Source organism: Thalia democratica, chromosome 8 (assembly GCF_965202585.1).
Source record: "Thalia democratica chromosome 8, ktThaDemo2.hap1.1, whole genome shotgun sequence".
NCBI classification, from domain to species: Eukaryota; Metazoa; Chordata; class Thaliacea; order Salpida; family Salpidae; genus Thalia; species Thalia democratica.
Window position 1 is genome coordinate 37278646 of NC_139172.1, and position 22215 is coordinate 37300860.

The following is a 22215-nucleotide window of genomic DNA, read 5'->3' on the forward strand; positions in this document are numbered from 1 at the left end:
CTAACAAATTTATCGTTAAGTTCAATTGAATAAAGCAGGAAAACTGAAACAAAGGGAAATTTTCTTTTTTTTTCTTTTTTTTTTTGAATAAGTGGGACTGCAGCTCCAGTGTGCCACCCCACGCGACGCCCCTGGATCCAACTGAATCCGGTAGATCACTTACTCGAAATGCTTCGGCCCGCTGAGGACTAATTTTTTTTGGATCCGGCACGTCAAATATTTACGTTGCTCTAGAACAACGAGCAAATCGTCTAATAACATAAACGCACGTTTATAAACAGTATTGTTACGTCACAAAAGCTGCTCTTAGCGTAGCGTATATATTGCTACAATGCTTATCAATGGCGTGCGGTCCTATGGTGTAATGGTTAGCACACAGGACTTTGAACCCTGTGATCCGAGTTCAAGTCTCGGTAGGACCTTTACTTTTTTTTTGAAACAGTATATTTATAAATTGAAGTTTTATCATTCTACTGACATATTTCATAATGAATTCTATAATTTTACAAATTTTAAATAAATTAAAGTTCCTAAGGAAACTAACGCTTTTTATAACTACAATTTTCAGAAAAATAAACTTGATGATAATTTTAAAAACAAAAACGAGCATCTAATAAAGTAAAGTGAAATTATAGTTTACATAAAAATAAACTGGTGATTACTGTAATAAAAATTTAAAGTTTTCAAAATTTATAAACATAGCAAGCTTTTAGTAAATATCTAAAACTAGTCAATTAATATTTTTAAAACGAGGTTTAAAATTTATTTAGTTGATTAAGCCAAATTTTCAACAATTACATAAATATTAGTCTTAAAGTATTTTACAGGTTTTAAAACCTTAGTTTGTAAATCTTTATGCCCTATATATCAAAAAATAGTCTAGAAATTTTAAAATCTAATTTATCTAACGAATTTTTGGAAAAAAAATATTAGTAATAAATTATTCTAAATAATTTATTTAAAATATGTAACATTAAACATTATTGTTATATAAATTAACGCATTAGTTAATTTAAAAGACTCAATGATGTTAGAGTTGAAATTAGAAATAATGTAACTTACTTTGTTGAGTTTCATGATTGTTTTATTGTTGCACAGAAAATAATGACTACTAAATACAGATAACTCTATTACCTTAAAAAATATTTTTTGATTTAGTATACAAATTAATTTAGAACTTATTTTTTAAATTAAACTTAATAGGTTTTCAACAAAACAAAATATCAAGCGGAGAAAAGAAACCATTAGAAATTAACCAAATAAAAACTAGTTGTAAGCTTTTTCTGTAACAAAATCAAAAACTAATGGCAGCAGTTAGACTCGAACCTACGCCTCCGAAGAGACTATAACCTTTATCTAGCGGATTACACCGCTCGGCCATGCTACCAACTGATTGAAAGTATTGTTTTAGATATATAAACTCAAAAAATACTACATCAATAACAACACTACAACAACATTGCTGACACTTTAAACTATAAATCAGCTAGACTAGACAATTAAATTATCAAAAAAAAAAAGTAGTTCTTTAAAAAATTTTAATGTTATGAACTACTCAAACACATTTTAAATATAAATTCAATTAAAACTAAAACTTATCAAAGTTTTGAAATTGTACAAGTATTGCTTATAAAACCAGTATTTCAAGTTTGTTTTTTAAAAGTTATAATGTTTCAGTTTTAAAAATATAAAGCTACTTACTTTTTAATATACAGCTGGTAAAACAACTAATACTAAAAAAAAACTAAAGCTTATAAATGGTTTTAAGTAAATCATGTAACAATTAAACCTACAGTAAATTATGTGTGTGTAGCATATAGATAATACGGTGAAAAACTACTAACTTGTTAAAATAAAAACACATAACTACATTGTACAGTATTAACTTTTTACAGTAATTATTAAAATATAGAAACAAACTAGAAATATGATAACATATGTAAAAAATACTTTATGTGTTTAATTTTGATAATACTACTAAACAATTAAACTGATACTATCAAAAAACAGTTGTTGTTGATATTACATAAGCTTCATAATTGTAAATAATTTAAGACAATAAAAATTAGTCAAGGTACAAAAAATAAATAAATAATACTATTGTAAAGTTTTAAAGCTTTAGAAGTATAATTTAATCTTTAGTATTTTCGTTCTATAAGTTAAGTAATCTGTTTAACTTTCAAAGTTTAACAAAACTTTAACTGAAATCTCTATAAATATATTCATAGTTTTTAGAGGCTTTAAATTGTTAAAATAAAAAGAAAGGAAAAATTAAATATGCATTAGCATTCTTTTTTTTTCTAAAATATACTTATGTTTAAAGTTTTAACAAAATATTCCTCAGAACAATATTTTTTAAGGGTTTTATTTTTATCAAGTTGTATAAACTTAAGTTGTTACTGCCCTTCAAAACAATTCAGACCATAAAAGGATTAGTCACTTTTTATTTAATACAGTTTTAACTTTGCTACAATTTGCGTATTTTTTTTTATAATTTTAAAGTATAGACGTAAAAGTTGAAGAGTTCCAAATGGGAGGAAAATATTACGATCACTCAAAGTATTTTTGCTCCTATGCTTTTAAAGATAAATACAACTTTATTTTTAGGAAGTGTTCCATTCACATTTTTAAAGTTTTGATTGACAAAGTTTGAAAAGTATTAATTTCATGTCAAAACTACCCAAAATTTATTTTAAAAAAAAAAATTCTGAATAAGAAAATCTACTGCTCAAAAATAAATAAATTGAAATTACCTGTGAAATGTTGAAGAAGATTGATTTGAAACTTTTTGAGGAGATAAATTTTAAATCAAATAGCTTCTATTTTAAAATGTACCCCTATAAAAAAATATTGAACTTGCCATTTTCAACTCCTTGTATCTGAAAAAAATTTGAATTTTTCACCTGTCTAATAAATAGCTTATACTCTTTAATGAATACAAATATCAGATAAACATGTGTAAAAAATAAGCTAGACCACCCTAAGGGCTTTTATTAACCTTATTTTATAGGTCAGTGTCTGCTTTCTACATCCATTAACAACTGAAAGGGTTATAAAACAATTACTAAATGCAAAAAAAATCAAGTAGTTTTAAAAAGGCCCAAATACAAAACAAGTGAGTTTTTCAGATAAGTTTAATCAAGACAGAAATAAAATGCTCAAATTTTAAAAACTTTCAAAATTTTTTTTTGTATGTTTAAAATTATTTATACCTGGGTTAAAAATTATTCTCAAATACTACCAAAGAAAATGTATTGTACGAAAAACTTGATTATTTTACTAAAAAGTATAAAGTATTTTATTCTAAAAAGTATTCATTTAAGAATATACAAGAATAACAGCAACCATAGTTTTACTAATCTGAACCAATTAAGTAAAAGCATATTGTACTTTTACTTATAAATACTTATATTCTCAAAACTATACTGACACTTAGTAATATGAAGTTGATTCTTTACATAACAAATACAAAAATAATTTAAACTACCCATCATTTAAAAAAATATATAATAAAACAACAGTTTTAAAATGCTATGTTACAGTTTCATTAACTTTTATACTTTATAGTATCTAGTATTTAAGTGCTAAATAACTTTTTACAAAACTTGGTTAATTCTAACATAATTGCTTCTTATTCGAGTTAACTTAAAAATATAAATGTAAGTAAGGACCTAGCATCTAAAAACATTCATTTAGACAACTTTTATACCTGTGGTGAGTAATTTCCAGATATTTTATTTTTAAAATGTTTGATTGTAAATTTATTTGTAGAGGTAGTTATGAATAGAGTTATCAGTCACTACATGTGTTAAAGCTAGCAACTTAATTTTCTCTAAAGCTTAAAACTATTTGCAATAACTTAAACTTAATGCCATAGAGAGGTAAAGATATTTTATTTACAAAAACTAGTATAGAATATTACAAAAAAGCTGAAAGTATAAAACATAAGGCAGTTTTTATAAAAGAAAAAAATCAGTTACTCTTCAAATATTTTTTTAAAGTTTCATTACAAACTTTAAAATGTTATTAAATATCTTTCTACAGATTTCTTTTAATTTTTAAATAAAATTTTAAACGGATTGGTTAAAAAATGATAGATAAAATTTATTTTTTTATTAACTTTTTTTTTGATCTTTGATTTTTGCCTTTAATAAATTACCTATTGTACTCACTTTTTGATCACAAAAAAACATGCTTATATTCTACCAAAAAAAAATTATAGTGTATGAAAAACTTAATTGTGTTAAAAAAGAAAAACATTCACTTAACAACATAAAAAAAGACAGCAACCATAGTTTTACTAATATAAACCAATTAAGTACAGCATACTATACTTTTACTCATAAACACAGCAATTCCAAAACTTATACTACAATTTGTTTAATTGATTTTATTTCCTGAGTTTTAATTTTGCCACAATTTGCATTTTACAGATTTTTATATTTTTTACCAATTTTAAAGTAAAACCGTAAAATTTGAAGAGTACAATAGGTTCCCACTAGGAGGTGAAAACTGCAAAAGAAAAAATTACAATCACTCCAAAAACATTTGCTTTTATATTTTTAAATATAAATACCTCTAAATTTTTAGGAAGTGTTGCATTCATATTTTCAATATTTTGTATAAAACATTTTCTGTTATAAAATTGCTACTTAACATAATATCTCTACAAGAAGTCTACAAAATAATAAACACTTGTTAAAACATGGCACACAACCAATACCCTTGATAGTTAAATCAATTTATTAAATACAACATTTTTAACATACTATTAAAGTTTTTTTAGTAAAAAGAAAATAAATACTATTAACTTGGTTGAGTCTTTTTATCTACTTTATTTTCATATTTTAAATTAATAAGTGCAACAAATTGGTGAAAATATGTTAACATAACTTCAAGATATTAAATTTATTGATGAACTTTTTCTAACTTTAACTTAGTTTAATATTGTTATATGTTTATTTTTTGTTGATCATAAATGTATTTTATGCCATTTTTAATTTTTTTATTGTGTCTCCTATTATGGGGCTCAGGCTTTGATGTCTGAATCTGACATTGCAAAATTTACAGTATAATAATGGTATAAGTACTTTAATATGCAAAATTTACTTAATATTAAACTTTAGATTAAGTAGTATGCAAGTAAATGAGTAGTTTATTTGTAACATTAAAAGTATTAAAACTAGTGTAATATTGAAAGTAAATAAAATTAAAATTTTGCCACTCACCTTTTAAATAGCTACATATAACAACTTTAAGAATTGTTTAATTAAATATTATTACAAAATTGCCACTTAATGAATAAAGTGTTATCTTTAAGTTTTACAAAAACATTATTTCTGACTAAGTAATAAACATGTTTATGCAAATTGTATTATCTCCCATACAATAAAAAAGGCTTATATTTATTGTTTAAGTGTCAGAAAAACTTGCCTTTCTAAGTTGCAAAAACATATTTTAGATTGTAGACATTTCAACTTTGGTTTTATATATTAATTAATTTATTTTAGCTATAAGGGAATAACATAACTATGTACAAAAAGTTTTATTGAACTGACGTGCAGTGAAAGAAATTTTCATATGTTAATCTTACTTTTTGTTTCACTAGTCAATTTAAATTAATGTAAATCTTACTAAAAAGGTACAAGGGTCTAAGGTTATCAATCAAATAGTTATTGATTTTTTGTTGTATAAATTTAAAAACACTAAGATCCATGACCTGGTTTCCTTTCGTTTTTTTAATAATATTTCTATTTTACAATAAGACTAAGTTTCTCAATTTTTAATAGATTGCACACACCATCAATACTTGAATGATAACAAGCATCTTATTTTTTATCAGTTTTGTAATGAGATGTTGTGTTGTTAAAGCCAAAGTGTTAAGAGTGTTTCATAGTAAGATTACTAAATTAGCTTTTGGTTTTTATGTTCAAGGCCTCTAAGTAAACAATAAAGTAGTAGAATTGGAACGGGTCAAATACGCACGAAGTCACTTTTGCACAAAGCGTCAAATACGCACGAGGGGACACTTTAGAACGAAGATATTTTTTTACGAAAAAACTTTTTTGCACTAAGATATTTTTGCACGGAAGGTCATTTTTACACCAAATTAAAAAAAAAAAAAGAAAATAAAAAAACTGTAGTACAAATTAATAACCGAAATGAAAAAAATAAAAAACCAAGTTACCAACCGAGGGTAAGAGTTAGAGATAACAGTGATAATAAAAACAAAAATTACTGAAAAATTGTTAATAAAAACAAAGCAAGAAAAAATATATAAATAAAAAACAAATTAATCAAGAAAAGATTAATATCGACTGAGGGTAAGGATTAGGGGTAACAGTGATAGTACAAGAAAAAAATTAATGAACAAAAAATTAAAAAAGTATAATTAAAACAAAAAGGAAGAAGAAAAAGTTACCAACCGAATAAAGTGGTTAGGGGTAACAGTAATAATTAAAATAATATAAATAAAGTATCATAATTAATTGAAAAGAAAAAATAATAATAATTTCTCAACCCGTGCAAAAGTTTATTCATAAACTTCTTGTATCACTTTGTGGTACATAGTAATAAAAGTTTTTTACCCTTAGCAATTTATTTTAAACTAGTTGTTATATGCATGTATGTATTTACTAAAGCAACACGATTTTAAAGTCTTGCTGATTTAATTTATAATTGTCAATCAACATTTACCGTGTTTCATTTTCGTAGTAGTTGAGAAACTTTTATTATTTTCTATTATACTTAAAAACTGGTGTTTGTTTAGAACAGCGATTCTTTACCTGGGATAAGTTTACCACTGTGGTAAATCCCTTTTTAAGGGGGTAAGATTTCTATATTACAAGTTATGAAAATTATTGTTTTTTAATTGTTTTTTTAGTTTATAAGTTAGTGTTTTACTGTATTTTTACTTCATTTAAATAAATTCTTTAAACTTTAGGATTTTTAAATATTTAATAAGCTTAAAGTTCAAAAATTTGTATTTTTCCTCAAAGTTAAACATTATTTTGTAAATTAGGGGTAAATATTGTAATAACCTTTAAAAATGGGTAAAACATGAAAAAAGGTTAAAAAGCGCTGGTTTAGAACTTTCGTAATCAAATTTTAAATAACTCGTTTCAATTCTTTTTTATCTGAAAACTGTTTATTGTTACTTTTCTAAGTTTTGTAGTTTTTGATAGATTTATATTATTACAAACTTATTTATTCAAAGTAGTCGTACAATTAAAGAAAAATATTATAACTATAAAACACTGTAAATATTGTAATGTTTCAGACTGTTTTAAATTTGTAGCTTAAGTACTAAACAGTATTAGATTTATGCAGATTCTGTAAATCAGTTATTTTTACGATAGAAAAGTGAGATTATCATTTACTAAAAATCAAGTAACAGCGACTCATAATATATAAAATATACTTATACTAATATTTGTAATTTAATGATTACCTTGTATATAAAAACAGATTACTAACGAAAAGCTTTTACAAAATGGTTTCAGTTTATTTTATTAACATATAGTCTAGAAATTGTGTAATCGTTTGTTTTAATAGTTAGTAAAATAAAAGTCAGATTATAAATATTATATTAACTATGTACAATATTTGCTAAATACAAAGTAAGACTTCTTAAACTCTTTATTCTACTTATGTTTGCCAAGTTTTATTGATTAGGTGAAATACTTTTTTTAAATGTTTATTTACTTAAGAAAAAAGTAAAGAAAAAAATATTTTATTAAATATATATTTTTATGTCTTCTGAAAGTCTATCAGTAAAATTAAACAGTTTATTTATTAACATTTAGCTATATTGAAAATAATAAAACATGAAGAAATTGCATTTGTTATGTTTGTGCCTTTTTGCTATTTCAAAACCGGCAGATAGCCATCCGCATAAATGTGGTGCTTCAGAAAATAAAGTAATAGATGATTATTCAGAAAATTATTCTCAAGAACACTACGACAAGTATGAACACCTTTATGACGAAGACTCATTATAAAATTAGGGAAGATTTTTATAACGAGTATTATTATGACGAAATCGAAGAATACTATTATGACGTAATGAAAGAGGAAAATTCTGAGGGCAATGACATTTCCAAACATTTACTCAAGCTAAGTTTAACAGAGTTGGTCAACTCCTTTCTGAATGATACAAGTGAAGAAAATAAAAAGTCAATTTTAGAAAATCATGTAAATAACGTTTCAGAGAATAAGGTAGAAGTGAAACATGGCATTTCAGAATATTGTTCCCAAAATGACCCACGATGACAAAAAATTTTATGATTACGAGGATGGACACGATGACTTTGAAAATTTTCAGGAGCCAAGTTTAATTGAAGTAATATACAACTATTTGAGTTCCTTTAAAATTTTCTTTTCTAACGTTGATTACAAGACAAGCTCAGAAAATAAAGAAGAAAAAATACATGATACTTCAAAAATTAAACAGAAGAGAACCAAAAGTCTTTAGAAATTTATTTTCAAAATGACTACATTTAAGAGGTTGATGACGACGAAGAACATAACTATGACGTAACAAACGACTTCGAAAACTATGAAAAGAACAACAACTATGGACGTTTTCGAAAGTTGAATTCAACTTTTGTTTTGAATGTCGATCAAAAATTATTCAAAAATAGTTCCTGTAAAAAAGAATATGTATTAAGTCCAGAAAATCAGTCTAATAAATGCAATGATGTATCTGAAGGCTATTCCCAAAAAAATGACGAACCTTTCCGTTATGACGTCACAGAAGGAAACAGTTCTAAAGGAAACGACGATTACGATCTTTATCAGAAATTCAACTTGACAGCGTGGAAAATCCTGAATACAAATGGAACAAATCTTCTAAAGAAGATTACAAAGGCAAGGGAGCAGTGCGCAAAGTATATGTATTTTATGGACTGATAAGTTATTGTAGGTCCTTTTTTCGATGTTTTCTATGTCTGCTTTACTAATGGTTTTACTTATTTTTAGTGTTTACATCGATAAATTTATTTCTTAACATTTTTTTTTTAACGTAAGTAACTTTCGTAAACAGTCACAGCACATGACATAATTTTTTTAGTCACTATTTTTGTTATCACGTTCTTTATACGATCACTTTTTTGTTTCCGTAAAGTGATAAATTGTTTTATGAAATTAGATTTACTGTTTATGTTCAACAAAAACACAAGTTTTGTACAACAAAGCAGGTTTATTAAAAACATCTCTACTCAAATAACAGCTGTAATGTATAGTAGTAATTATTTTTATTAAATATAACTAACTAAAATAAATGTTTTTCACACATATTTTCGATTTAAGATCATTAAAATATTTTTTAATGTTATGTCCGTTATACTATTTATTATTTTTTAAAACACAATCTCACTCGATTATTTTAAATAAACGTGTTTACCGACGTTATAGTAAATTTATATCTCGAATTATCTTAATCTTAAAGTAAGACTAAGCATTTTAATAAAAAAATTTGTATTTATCAGGTTGAAATAATCAAAGAAGTAAATAAAATAACATAGGCTTTTATAACATCAAAGCTTCATACATTAGTATATTTTACTTTAAGTCAAAATATTATTCTTATAAATGGTTTTATCACTTACTTTTAAAATTCGCTTAAAATCAAAAATAAATTATAAACAAACAAACAGAAAAATAACAAGTTTTAAAAAAGTATATACCACTTTTAAAGAAATAAATTATACTGAATGAAAATAAAAAGGTAAAAAATAAAGAAGAACGAGAGTTTGCTTCTAAATGTCTGTATATAGATATATGTAAAACAGCGCAGTTATAAAGCTACAAGAAACCATGTTGATAAAGTTAAAATAAACTTACTAACATAAGTGTAAAGCATTCAAGAACGTTTGTTTAAAGTTTTTGTATGTACATAGAATGTTTTTATCATTTGATCTTCGTTTACAACACAAAAGTGGTTTTAGATATAAACTATTACTTTATAAAAATATATTACTAGTGCAAAAACAATTTACAACACTTATTATCTTAGTTTTATTGTTTAACTTGTTTAAAATTAATTCTTATTCTAAATCAAACTTATTTTTACAAATAAATTTAGTAGGTCAATGATAAAATATATTCCCTAAAAAAGTTTTTTTACTAAATCATAATTTCAGTTAGCTTTAGAATTAAAATCTTGTTTTTAAAATGATAATCATGTAACTTAAACTTAAACACAGATATATTTTATTCTAAACCTAATGTTTAGTTTAATACTCAAGTTAAAATCGTTAGATACCATACGCCTGTAGTAACCATACGCGAACAAACCAAAACTTAATTTAACAAGATTTTAATTACAAACTGCTAAGAAGTATTTGTAGTTTTAAAACTTTATTTAAAATCAAAATGTTTAAATTTTTTTAACTTGAAAACTATTGAATTAAATTTTATTTTGTTTTATAGTTCGAGTGATATAAGCAGACATGAATAAGTTGTTTGTGATAAGTTTGAGCCTTGTTGCAACTTCAAAGATAGCAGCCAACCGTACAAGCGTGAAGCAGATTAACCCAGATAAAAAATAATTATTCAAAAACATTTTTTAAGGTGATTAAGATGAGACGGATGTTCTCAGTGACCAAAACTATTATTACGATGGTTACTATAATGACGAAACAGCTGTGTACGATGAAGAAAAAGCTGATTATTTCGAAAACGAAGCAGATTAAATAAAGCTTTTTGATGGTTTAGCTACTGATAATTATTCGATTATATATGGAGAATTGTAAAAATGAACTATTAGGTAGGGGTGAAGCAATTCTTCCAGAATACTGAGGCATAAGTGTTGTCAGTTTCAGTGTTCGAAAATTTATTTAAATATTCTTAATTGTGTTGATATGTTGCACTATAAGACATGAAATCAAGTTGAATAATTTTAAGGAACTATTCATTACATTGCAAAGTTTAAACCTTAAAATTTTACGTTATTTTTTTATCTACAAAGTTAAAGAATGGTACATCGTACTCAGATTAAGCATAACAAAAGTGTTTTGTGTAAACAAAAAACAGTAAATTAGCTCTAAACAAACTTACTTGATTTTTTTTTTGAAACTTAATATATCATCACTTAAATCTTTTTTAATTAACATAAACAAGACATTTAAGTTTTAATTTCTTTTTTTAACTCGTTGAAAAACATTTTACAACTACTATCATAATTTAAAAAGTAAATAAACCGCTTATATTAAGTTTAATTCTATTTTTTATAAGTAGATATAGAAAATAAGTGTGTATTAAATTTAGTCTTGTAACTACTTTCAAATCCTACTAAGATTATGTATTTGTAAGAAAATTTAAATAAGTTGTGTTGCTCTTATAACAACGTATACATGGTTTCGTTATCCAATAGTTAGAAATAAAAATTTATTTAAGTTTTGTAAAGGTTAGCAGTTTTTTTTTATAAATATAAATTTAGTCTATTTCAAACTATAACAAGTTAGTTACAAATTACTTGAACAAAATATTAAGTAATGTACTAATAAATTTGAAGAATTTTAGAAGCAAAATTTGTATTACATTCTTGAAGATATACAATTTATAAAGTTGCATTAATATTTCAGTAAAAAACATACAAAATTGTTTTTCAAAAGTAGAATCTAGTAATAAGTTATATCAACTAATAAACAAAATAACAAATAAATTTAATGTAAGTTAAAAGACATCTCTTTTTAAATTTATAAATTATTAGCGTAAAAGGTTTTATCTAGTCTGATGCAATATGATTTAGCTAAAGGTTTTACATAATTATTATAATAAAATAAAAGTTGTTAGGTGTTCTTTGTTAGATTTAATACATTAAATGATGGTTGAATAGGACATAGATTATAAAATATAAAGTGTAAAACTAGGTCTCGAAAATCACTATACAATAAATTTTTATCTGAAAATTACAGTCAGTATCAAACCTTATACTTAGTTAAGTGTTTATATTGTGTTGCTTCTGTACTAAATATCACTTATCAACTGTATCAATATTTTTTTGAAAACTATAGTTTTTTTATACAACGAAAATCATAAAGACAATAGTAGTAAATTAAAGTAGGGATGGGCCGCAAACGTTTTTTAAATTTAAATTGAATCCGACCCGCGAGTGAAGTGACCGGCCCGCCAGAGTCAATACTACAAAATTTCTATAAAACTTTTTAACAAATTTTTAAACCAAATAGTAAGACTTGGACTTTAAAAATATTTAAAATACTTCTATTATGTGTAGTAATGAAAACACTATTTGCTTTTTATTTTATTTGGTTACATGACAATTCAAACTTGGACAACTCAAATTCCGACAATTCGAATTCTAAAAAAAATATTTAAATGATAATATCTCAATAAGTATTATAAACAAGAGGAAAATGAAAATTACAAATGTATATCTTATTAATATCTACAAACCACTTTTTTATTTTTTTCAAAATCTAAAATACTTTTCAAGATATTTTAAATTATTAAAAATAATTATGTTCTTTACTTTATTTAAGCCATATCTCATATATTAATATGACTTACATATGTATTTTTTATATTTGACAAATATACATTACTTTTTTATTTGTGACTGTTTAAATTTCTTTTCAGGAATTTGAATTGTCGGAATTTGAATTGTTCGAATTTGAATAGTCGTGCACCCATTTTATTTTGTTTAAACTTAGTTGTAATATTCTTTTTTCAAATCCCCTACGCAAAATGTTTTATTTTAAATGTTTAGTTAATATATCTGACTTTGTTAATCTACCGTGTCAATGACATTCTTAAACAATGGACGAGTCAAAAATGACATTTTTTCTCGAATAAACAATCGTTGTTTTTATCAATATTAAAGAGTTTTTATCAATATTTTATCATTGCTTCCCCACAAGTAATTTACAACTATTTTTAGTCAAATTACACAACTTCACAATTAAAAATATTTAAGAAAAATATAAAGACGCGTTTTGGAACTGAAGCAGCAAACTCATCGACTTTTATAATTGAAAGAAAAGTAAAAAGGTTTAAATCAACATTCCAAAAATGATTAGTTTTCAGATTTTGCATTCATTGTAAAGTTTTCTAAGCAAATGACCAAATATAAAACCAAATTAGTAGGAAAAAGTAGTTAAAGCATGAAGGTTATATTTAAAACTGTTTTTCCCAATCTCAGGAAGAATAACTTGACGCATCTTGCAACATTTGCAAATACAAAACAATCAGTGTAATTAACGGAAAAGTACATTATCATCAAAGTTTTAGCTGAAAAGGGGTTCGGTGTGACGATAACCTTCAGTAAAACAATTCCCTCCTAAAATTCAGTTAAAAAATTTAAACTAAGAAGAATTACAAAACTTATGATACACTTAACAAGTTTTTGTGTGTCTCGAGTAATTTTCAGTAAATAAATTATTGCATTTATAAAATTATTATCAATTCTTCCCACGATTATAATAAATACAGAATTTTAGATACTTAAAAATATTAACATAAAATGAACTTACTTGAGAAATTTTTAAAAACTAAATGGATCCTAACTAGTGATTAAGCAAAGCAATCACTGATAATCAAGATGTTCATGGCTTGATTGAAGTCAAAGAAGAACCAGGTGATTTTCATAATTCAAACGTAAATCCATCAAGCGGAAATAAGATAACATCTAATAGTCGAGATTCAGAACTTGATATTGACCAATCTAGTAGTATAACGACAGGTTAGTTTAATGAAACATATAAATGTTTATTGCTTTTGGAGTTATCTATATAAATATTATTATATGGTAAGCAATTGTTTTCTAATTATGTTAAATAATCCTTCTTAAATATCCTAATAGAACAACTTATAGAAGAAATAAAGGCTGAGATAGAACAATCTAATGAACTGGTGAACAAAGAAACTGAAGTTACTTCAAACACTTCTGAGCAGCAAAAAAACGATGAAATATCTGGTGGTAGTGAGTTAATTGAGTACAGAAAATTTTTTCTATCTTAGCTAGTTTTTCATAACACTTCTATTAACAGATGTAGTTATAAACAACAACACCATATATGAAAACAACACTGTAGAAATGCTTCAAGTTGAAAACGAGCCGATTGAAACACAAGGTGAAAGTTCACATATGGATGAGGATGAGCAACCTGCTGTTGTTGAAAGTAATATAAGTTGATAATTTTTCTGACAAAACATTCATATCTGTGTAATGAATAACATTTTCATGGTTTTATAGTTTAACAGTACAAATAAATAAAAAAAATTATTGATAAAATCTGCAATAAAAAAATAGTTTAAAAATATTATTATTAAACATTGAATGAAGTAAGTACAATAAATTTACAAGTTATAAATAAAGTTACTTAAAAAATTGTAAGTGCTTACATTACTAAAATTAATTCTCAAGGTCAATAAAATATATACTTCATTTTAAAAAAATTATAAAATAAAATTATCTGTTTTATTTAGTTTAAAAATTAAAAAAAAAGATTCAATTCTTTTCTAAAAATATGTCATTTTTGTGGGTAGCTGTCAAATTTGCACAAGCGTACCAATATGCACGAGCAGACAATTTTGCACGGAAACATTTTTACACGAGTTGAATTTTTAAATTTTTTTCTTTAAATTTTTTTTAATAATTTAATTTATTATATTACTGTTACCCCTAACCCTCGGTTAGTAATTTTTTTTTTAGTTTAACTAATTAAATTAATTGTTTAGTTTTTATTATTGCTGTTACCCGTAACCCTTACACTCGTTCGGTAGCTTTTTTTTAATTAATTAGTTTTTTTAATTATTTTACTTATTTTTATTTAAAAAGTTTTCAATAGTTATTTTGTTTTTACTATCTTACCCCTAACCTTTACCTTCAGTCAGTAACGTTTTTTTTTTCTTTTTGGTTTTTTTTTTATAATTTATCATTTAGTTTCTTTATCTGTCTTTTTTATTTAATTTTTAGTTTTTTTCTGTTGTTTTCAACCTCGTGCAAAAATGTAACTGGTGCAAAATTGACCCATGGTGCAAAATTGTACTCGTGCAATTTTGTGCCCTTATACAAATTTGTCTTTGTGCAAAAGTATCTTCGTGCAACTTTGTTCTCGTGCATTTTAGTCCCTTCGTGCATTTTAGTAACCTCGTGTGATTTTGTCTTTGTGCATTTTTGGCCGGTTTCCCATTTATGTCACTATATGAAATGCTTTATTCTTTTAACATAAGTTTTACGATAAAATTTAGTTATTTCGAAATTGATAAAATATTTTTGCTATGTAAATAAAGATAACTTTATTTACAGAAGATGGTAACCAAGGCCAAGATGAAATTGCAACCACAGGTTTTGATGAAAATCAATCACAACGAGATGATGATGTTCAAAGTTAGTTATTTATTTAATTTTTTTTGTTTTATAAATGATAAAACAAAACTAAATAAATATTTGTTAATATAAACACACAGTCATTTGCCTTAACTTTTACAACTATAATTCAGTGACAAAAAATTGCGATATGTAACATTTTATTTTTTTTTTACACTTTCATGCATGAATAAGTTTTTAAATAAGATTAGAGATAAGCAACATTGTTAAGTGCAGTTTATTGTTTTATTATACTTGAAGAGGTCGCAATTTTATGTCATTGAAACCTTGTTGTAAACAAAATATTTAACATGCACATTTTTATTTTAATATCAGCATAAAAAAATAACATTATCAAGTTAAAGAGTATTTTGTTGTGATGCAAATTTGATAAAGAAGACTTTTCTCAAAACCCAGAAATGTCTTTTTGACAATTTAGGCGGCAAAATGACCTGAATTTTGACACAAATAATTTTAGACAACATTCACATGAAATAATAAAATTTAGTGTATATCAGGGTTTTCAAAACTTTTTTGCAAATGGCCCCCTTTTAAGAAATTGAAAAAGCCATGGCCCCCTTCAACAAGGTTACTCATAGAAGACTTTTTTTTTTCGCTGTTCATCTGCAACTCAAGAATATCTAGTGTAAGTTTCAAATTATGACCTCATGGCCACCTGTGTCTCCTTTACTCCTCATAACCCCCCTCTTACCATTTTGCTGCTCGTGGCCCCCTGAGTGTTTGTCATGGCCCCAAAGGGGGCAACTTGGCCCAATTTGGGAAACCCTGGTTTATATAGTAAAACCTATCATAAACAAAAACATGTGTTATTAAGTTTTTAAAATAAAAATAAATTAAAGAAGTACTAGAGTAATTACAAATACTTTTACACAATTTAGTACTTAAGTTTAATTTTGTATTTTAAATAGACTGAAAAGCTTGTACTTTCAAAGGAAGACAATTAGAAAAAACTTGAGAAAAATTTCAAATAATCTTAAGCAATTCTAATAAAAGTACATTAATAAACAAAATATGTTTTAAACTGGCTATATCTATTCTGATAGATTGAATGTTGATAATTTAACGTTTAAACAATTTCAGAACTTAAGTTTTGAGAAAAATATTAGTACATTAAGCTCTCGCTTATTTACGCACATTGTGTCCACAGAAAAAGTGCGTAAAGATATGAGAGATCGTAAAGAAACGAGAGGTACCAAATATACTCACTATAATGGCTGTTTTTTAATATTGCTTCTAGTTAAAAGCAAACTGGGCACTTTCCCACTTTTAACTATTTGTTTACTTAATTTATAAATATGAAAACAACAAGTAAAACTGTACATATATAAAAAAAAAGATTTGAATTTCTATAAAATAATAAAACGAGTAAAAATAGTTTTACTATTTTAATAATAAGTAGAAATTATCTTAATTTATTTGTGACATTTATATTCTTTCTACTTAGCAAATTCAATTTATAATTGAGCATTTCTTTACAATTATAAAATGGTGTTTATTAATATATAGGACAAGACTGCTGTATAATTTCTTTGTGTTTTAAACTCTGATTGTTTTATTATACTTTTATTATTAAACACAGTCATGTTTATTTCAGAATTTTGATTTAATCTCTTATTGTTAACAAAATTTCTGATATACTGAGGTTTAGCTAAATGTTTATCAATTAGTCAAGGAACATAAATTTACAAAGTCTAAAGATATAGAGAGGTGTGTTAGCATTCAAAAACATATTTTAATTCAAAAATATACATTAAACCTAATTTGTGCAATATCAAAAAAAATGAAAGTTTTTATTTTCTGAATTTTATAGAATTCTGAAATGCGTAACTAAACGAGAGTGCGTAACGTCACGAGTGCGTAAAGATCCGAGAGGTTACTGTAGTCATAAAATAAAATTTTGTTTACAAATTTGCAACATCATTTATGTTATAATTGTTTTAACCAAACTTAACAACATATTGTTAATTGCAGGTTTGTCACACATTCAGCCTAAGTATTTTTTATGAGTTATTTGAAAGACGCAGGCTAACTCTTATATTTTGATTTTTTTCTTAAATATTAGACAGGGTTTCCCAAAATTGGCCATGACAGTTAATCAGGGGTCATAATTTAAAACTTAAACTAGGTAACTAGGTATTCTAGAGTTACAGTAAAGAGAAAAAAAAGATCATTGGTTTTTGTAATGATGTTTTTTTGAGTACTCTTGTTTGAGGGGGCAATAACTTTTTTAATTTGTTTAAAGGGGGCCTTTTGAAAAAAATATGCGAAACCCTGATGTAAGACAATTATAAGTTTTTTCTCTAAAAATCTTATCAATTCGTGTGGTTATTGGGTTTTAATTTCTAATTCACTATTTTATGCTGGCTTTGGCTAGTTTAATATAAATCAGGTTAGATTTTGGTCATTCAGGTTTGGTTTTTTGCATAAAACCTTAGCATAAAGTTTTTCTTCAACAATTTTTTATTTATACACTAAGTTCCTAATTCATTTTAAAAGCGTAGAATTATAAAGGATAATAGAGGTAAAACAGAAAACTTAAAAAGTATTATGAAAAATAGAGACATACTTGTTTTTGTGGCGATTAAACATTTTTTAATGAAAAATGCAACTGTTTAGAGTGGAATAATATACATTGTTTGACTAAACATATATTACGCTATTAATTTATGCTTTAAAAAATTTAAAAGTAAAGGTATAGTATATTAAAATATACAGTTCCAAAATAAAATTTAAACCACAAATGTGTGCTAAAATATTTTATTTAAAAGTTCAATAATGTCAACCAATAGACCACTTTAAAATAAATTGTTCACAATAAAAAATTAGAAGCAAGAATACTAAGCATTCTTTCAAAATAAAAACAAGTCTTACACAGAGTTATGATTAAGGCCATAGGGGGGGGGGGGGGGGGTCCAAAACTTTTTTTTACAAAAATTAACTTTGGCTTTTATGTGAAAGCTTTAAGTACAAACTACAAGCCAATTTTTATAGAATTAAAAAATATCATTTAACTTTTGAGATATTTAATTTTTTGTCAAAATTATCCAATATAAATGTATGGACCGCAAATTTTTTGGGGTCAATTTTCTCGGAAATATTAAAATTGACTAAAAATCTATCTCCTCCTTCATTTTTCAAGCTATCTTCTTCAAATTATCAGGAAACGTTCCTTATAATAAAAGAAAAAAACGTTACTTTAGAATTTTTATAATTTAAAAAAATAAAAATTTTATCACGAAAATAAAAAAAAAAGTGTTTTTTTTTTTATTTGTTTTTACAATATTTTTTTTAATTCCAAAGTAACGATTTTTTTATAAAGATTAGACTGTAAAGGTTTGAAGAAGATTCCTTGAAAAATGTAGGAGGAGATAGATTTTAAATGAAATAGCCTTTATTTGCTGTTTTAGTTTTCCCTTTCTATAGGGAACCTATTATGCGGCCGGACTTTGACTGGTTATATCTCAAAAAATAATTTGAATTTTATAAAACAATAAAAAGCATCTTGAAGCTTAGAAAAACTCTATAAAATAAGATCAACTTGTAAAAAACATGGTTCTACACGTTTATATTATTATTTATTTACATAAATTTCTTTACTCTTCTATGACAGAGAAATGTAATTTTCTAATAAATATTAATTTCTGATTGAGTGAAAAAAAAATGAAATCTTACAAGAATATTTTATCGCTTTTTACTTGCATTTATTAATGAAAAGATGAAGCGTCACGTTCTAAAAAAAACTACAATGAATTTTCTATATAAAATCTGATATAACATATTTGTGTAAAATTAGGATGTTTTAAATTCGTTCAATTTTTACGACACTTAAAGAGCTACAAAGTACATTTATGTAAAAATAATTTTTCACGAGTGCAAAATTAAGTAAAATAAATACCAAAAGCTAAAAAGTAGGGTCTTTAAAGGCTAAAGAATGGGGATAAAAGCGAGTTTGTTCGCACAAATGTACCAAGCGTACCAAACCTGCTCTATGCTAACCATTATTGTTTGTGCATTTTTGTTTAATGGCATAAGGTGGCTGAGGACATTTTTTACAAAAATAATATTACTTTTATATAGTATAAACTGTAAGTTAGTTGCAATAGATGGCAAAAAATATCAGATTTCGATAGTTATTTATTTTTATAAAAGATCCTGATTTTTTAAAAGATTCCTGAAAAGTTTAAAATGTCACTTAAATTTTATCTTCTCTTTCATTTTTAAACAGTTGATTAAATATAAAAAAAAAAATATTCTTTAAGCAGTATAAAAAGTTTTAAACGTTTAAATTTTTCATTTCATAGAAATAACGTAGTTTTTTGACAAAAAATGATGTTTTTTTTTAACAATTTTATTTTTTCTTTAACTTAAAATTAGTCGTGTTTTAAAAAAATCGAAATGTCTTAATAGACTTACTGTAAAAGTTTAAGAAAATGATAAAAAAAAAGAAAAAAAAAAGATTCTTAGTGAAATAGTCTATTTTCATATTTTAGATTGTGACATCCAATTGAACTTATCAAGTTTCATCGCTTGTATCTAAAAATTTGTTTTGATTGTTACTTAAAAGGTAAAAACTTCATGATATATTAAAACCTTATTAAATAAAAACATTTCAAATCAGGAAACGATTCTTCTTTTGATAATACTTTTGATTTGACTTGCCTCTATCGATATAAAATTAATAGTATTCAGATCAAATCTTATATATCAAATATTAGATTACAACAAAATAATTACAACTCTTGTGATGGTATGACGGGTAAGTTACTGATGTATACTTTCAGATATAATAGCTACTATTATTTTATTTTGACAATTTATAAATGATGGTAAAATTGTTTATATTAACAGAAGCTGAGAACTCCAAAAGGATTACTTCAATAGAAGTTGAACAAATGGAAACAACTACTGATCAAACTACTGATGAAACCATTTCAGCAATGAATGAAATTGAAAGTAAGATTTTGTTGAAGAAATAAACGTAATAAAAAAGTTATATGTTTTATATATTAACAGGTGTTATAGATAAAGAAAATTCTGATGATTTAGATGAAGATTTTATACCTGAACCTTTGCAGTCGGATCAACCTTCTGGCTCTAATTTACTAAGTGAGTTGGTTTATAGTTTTTATGGTACAAAAGTTTTCTATTTTTTTATGATTAAACTACATAAAGTTAAGCTATCAGTTGAGTTTTTAACTAACTATTTAATTTTTAGTGTAAAAACATTATTATTCTGTTAAGTTTACTGCATCACTTAATGTAACTTCAGTTTGTTGTAACTTTTTGATTGAATTGTGTTGAAGCATAAATGTTTCTTTACTTTTTAACCAGTCGTTGACATGCATTTGGTGGTTGCGGTCCAAATAACAAAAAAAATATTTGTTTTTAGTAGTTTAGTTTTAAACTTTTATAAATAGTACGAAATATTTAGTGCATATTTCGAACTTCTTACAATTTGTACTGTGACCTTTTTTGTGCGCTTCATTTTAAATCTCAGAACATGTAGTGCCGATCCCTTTTCAATTGTTTTTAGAACCACTTATATTTAATAAATTACTTCAAATTCTATACTTTTAAAGATGTTTATACCAGTAGTGTAGCGTGGTATTTTTGTTAGGGGTGCGCAAAATTAACTTGTTAAAAAAATGCCCTAACCTAAATATTTTGTTATAAGCTATATAAAATACCTTTTTTAAAAGTACTAAGTTAGAGTTATTTTGTTTTATCAAAAATTCTAAATTACTTTTTAATTTTTTTTAGCAGTTTCTAAACAACTGTAGCTAATTTTTTAAATAATATTCGATTATACTTTTCTGTTTTTAAAACATATATAAACTAACTAACATAAAACTAATATCTAATAAGTCAATAAAAAGCAACTCTTATATTGAAATGAAATATTTTCCTAGTAACTAAGAAAACATTACCAAAGTTTTTAATATCTTGAATGAAACAACTAGAACATTTTTAAGATAAATGGCAAAAAAAAAGTATAATCAGGTTGAGCAAGCAATTTGTAAAACAAACATACATAATGACAAATATTTCTCTAAAACATATAATTTATTTTTTTTAATAAATCAAAAAAGTTCTCATTACAAATAAAAAATCTAAGGCAGAGTTTTGTCTGACTTTGTTTTGAAAAGACAGAATTAACAAATATAGTAAGTTATTTTTAATAGTTCACTAATTGCAAACTGAGAAAATAAAAAGTGAAAATTGTTTGTTTATATGAAAGTATAAAATTTTAATTATACATATACTTTAAAAACGAGAAATAAGTAAAACTTAACCTTATATAGCTTCCAATACACAGAATAAACAAGTAAATTAAAACTTATATGATAGTTCACTGTTTGTAAACTTACAAAACTAATATATGTCAAACAAACTATAAAAATTAAGAATTTATACTACAAAAAAAACACCTAAAAACGTTTTTGAACCAAGTTAAAAAACATTCAACGGCAAAAAATTTATAATTTTTAGCATAAGAAATTAAAAAACATAGTTTTGAGTGACTTTTTTTATTTGAATACATAGTTTTTTTAGCTTTGTTAAACTATAGATTCGTAAACAATTGTAAAAGGATGGTTATAAATTAGATAATATTTCAAAAAACGAACAAACAATAATAGTTTATAAAACAATAAATTTTACAACATTTGTCTTCTAGTCTGAACTACATTCTTTAATATTAGAAACATCTTGTATTGGTGTGCTATTTTTTAACTTTATCTTTTCAATCTTTAAAAAATACAGTTTTTCTTTAATTTGCAACGAACTTTACAATATCACTGATATCTGATATTATTTTTGTTATTTTTTATAACCAAGATAAGTTTTTTTTGATAAACTACAAT

The 22215-nt window shown here is 24.7% G+C and overlaps 1 non-coding gene across 1 annotated transcript; it reads left to right on the plus strand.

Annotated features, from left to right (window-relative positions):
* Window positions 1-350: 350 nt before the first annotated feature.
* Window positions 351-422, plus strand: Trnaq-uug (transfer RNA glutamine (anticodon UUG)). The gene has a single exon. It is a non-coding gene; the product is annotated as a tRNA-Gln (tRNA).
* The last annotated feature ends 21793 nt before the right edge of the window (window positions 423-22215 follow it).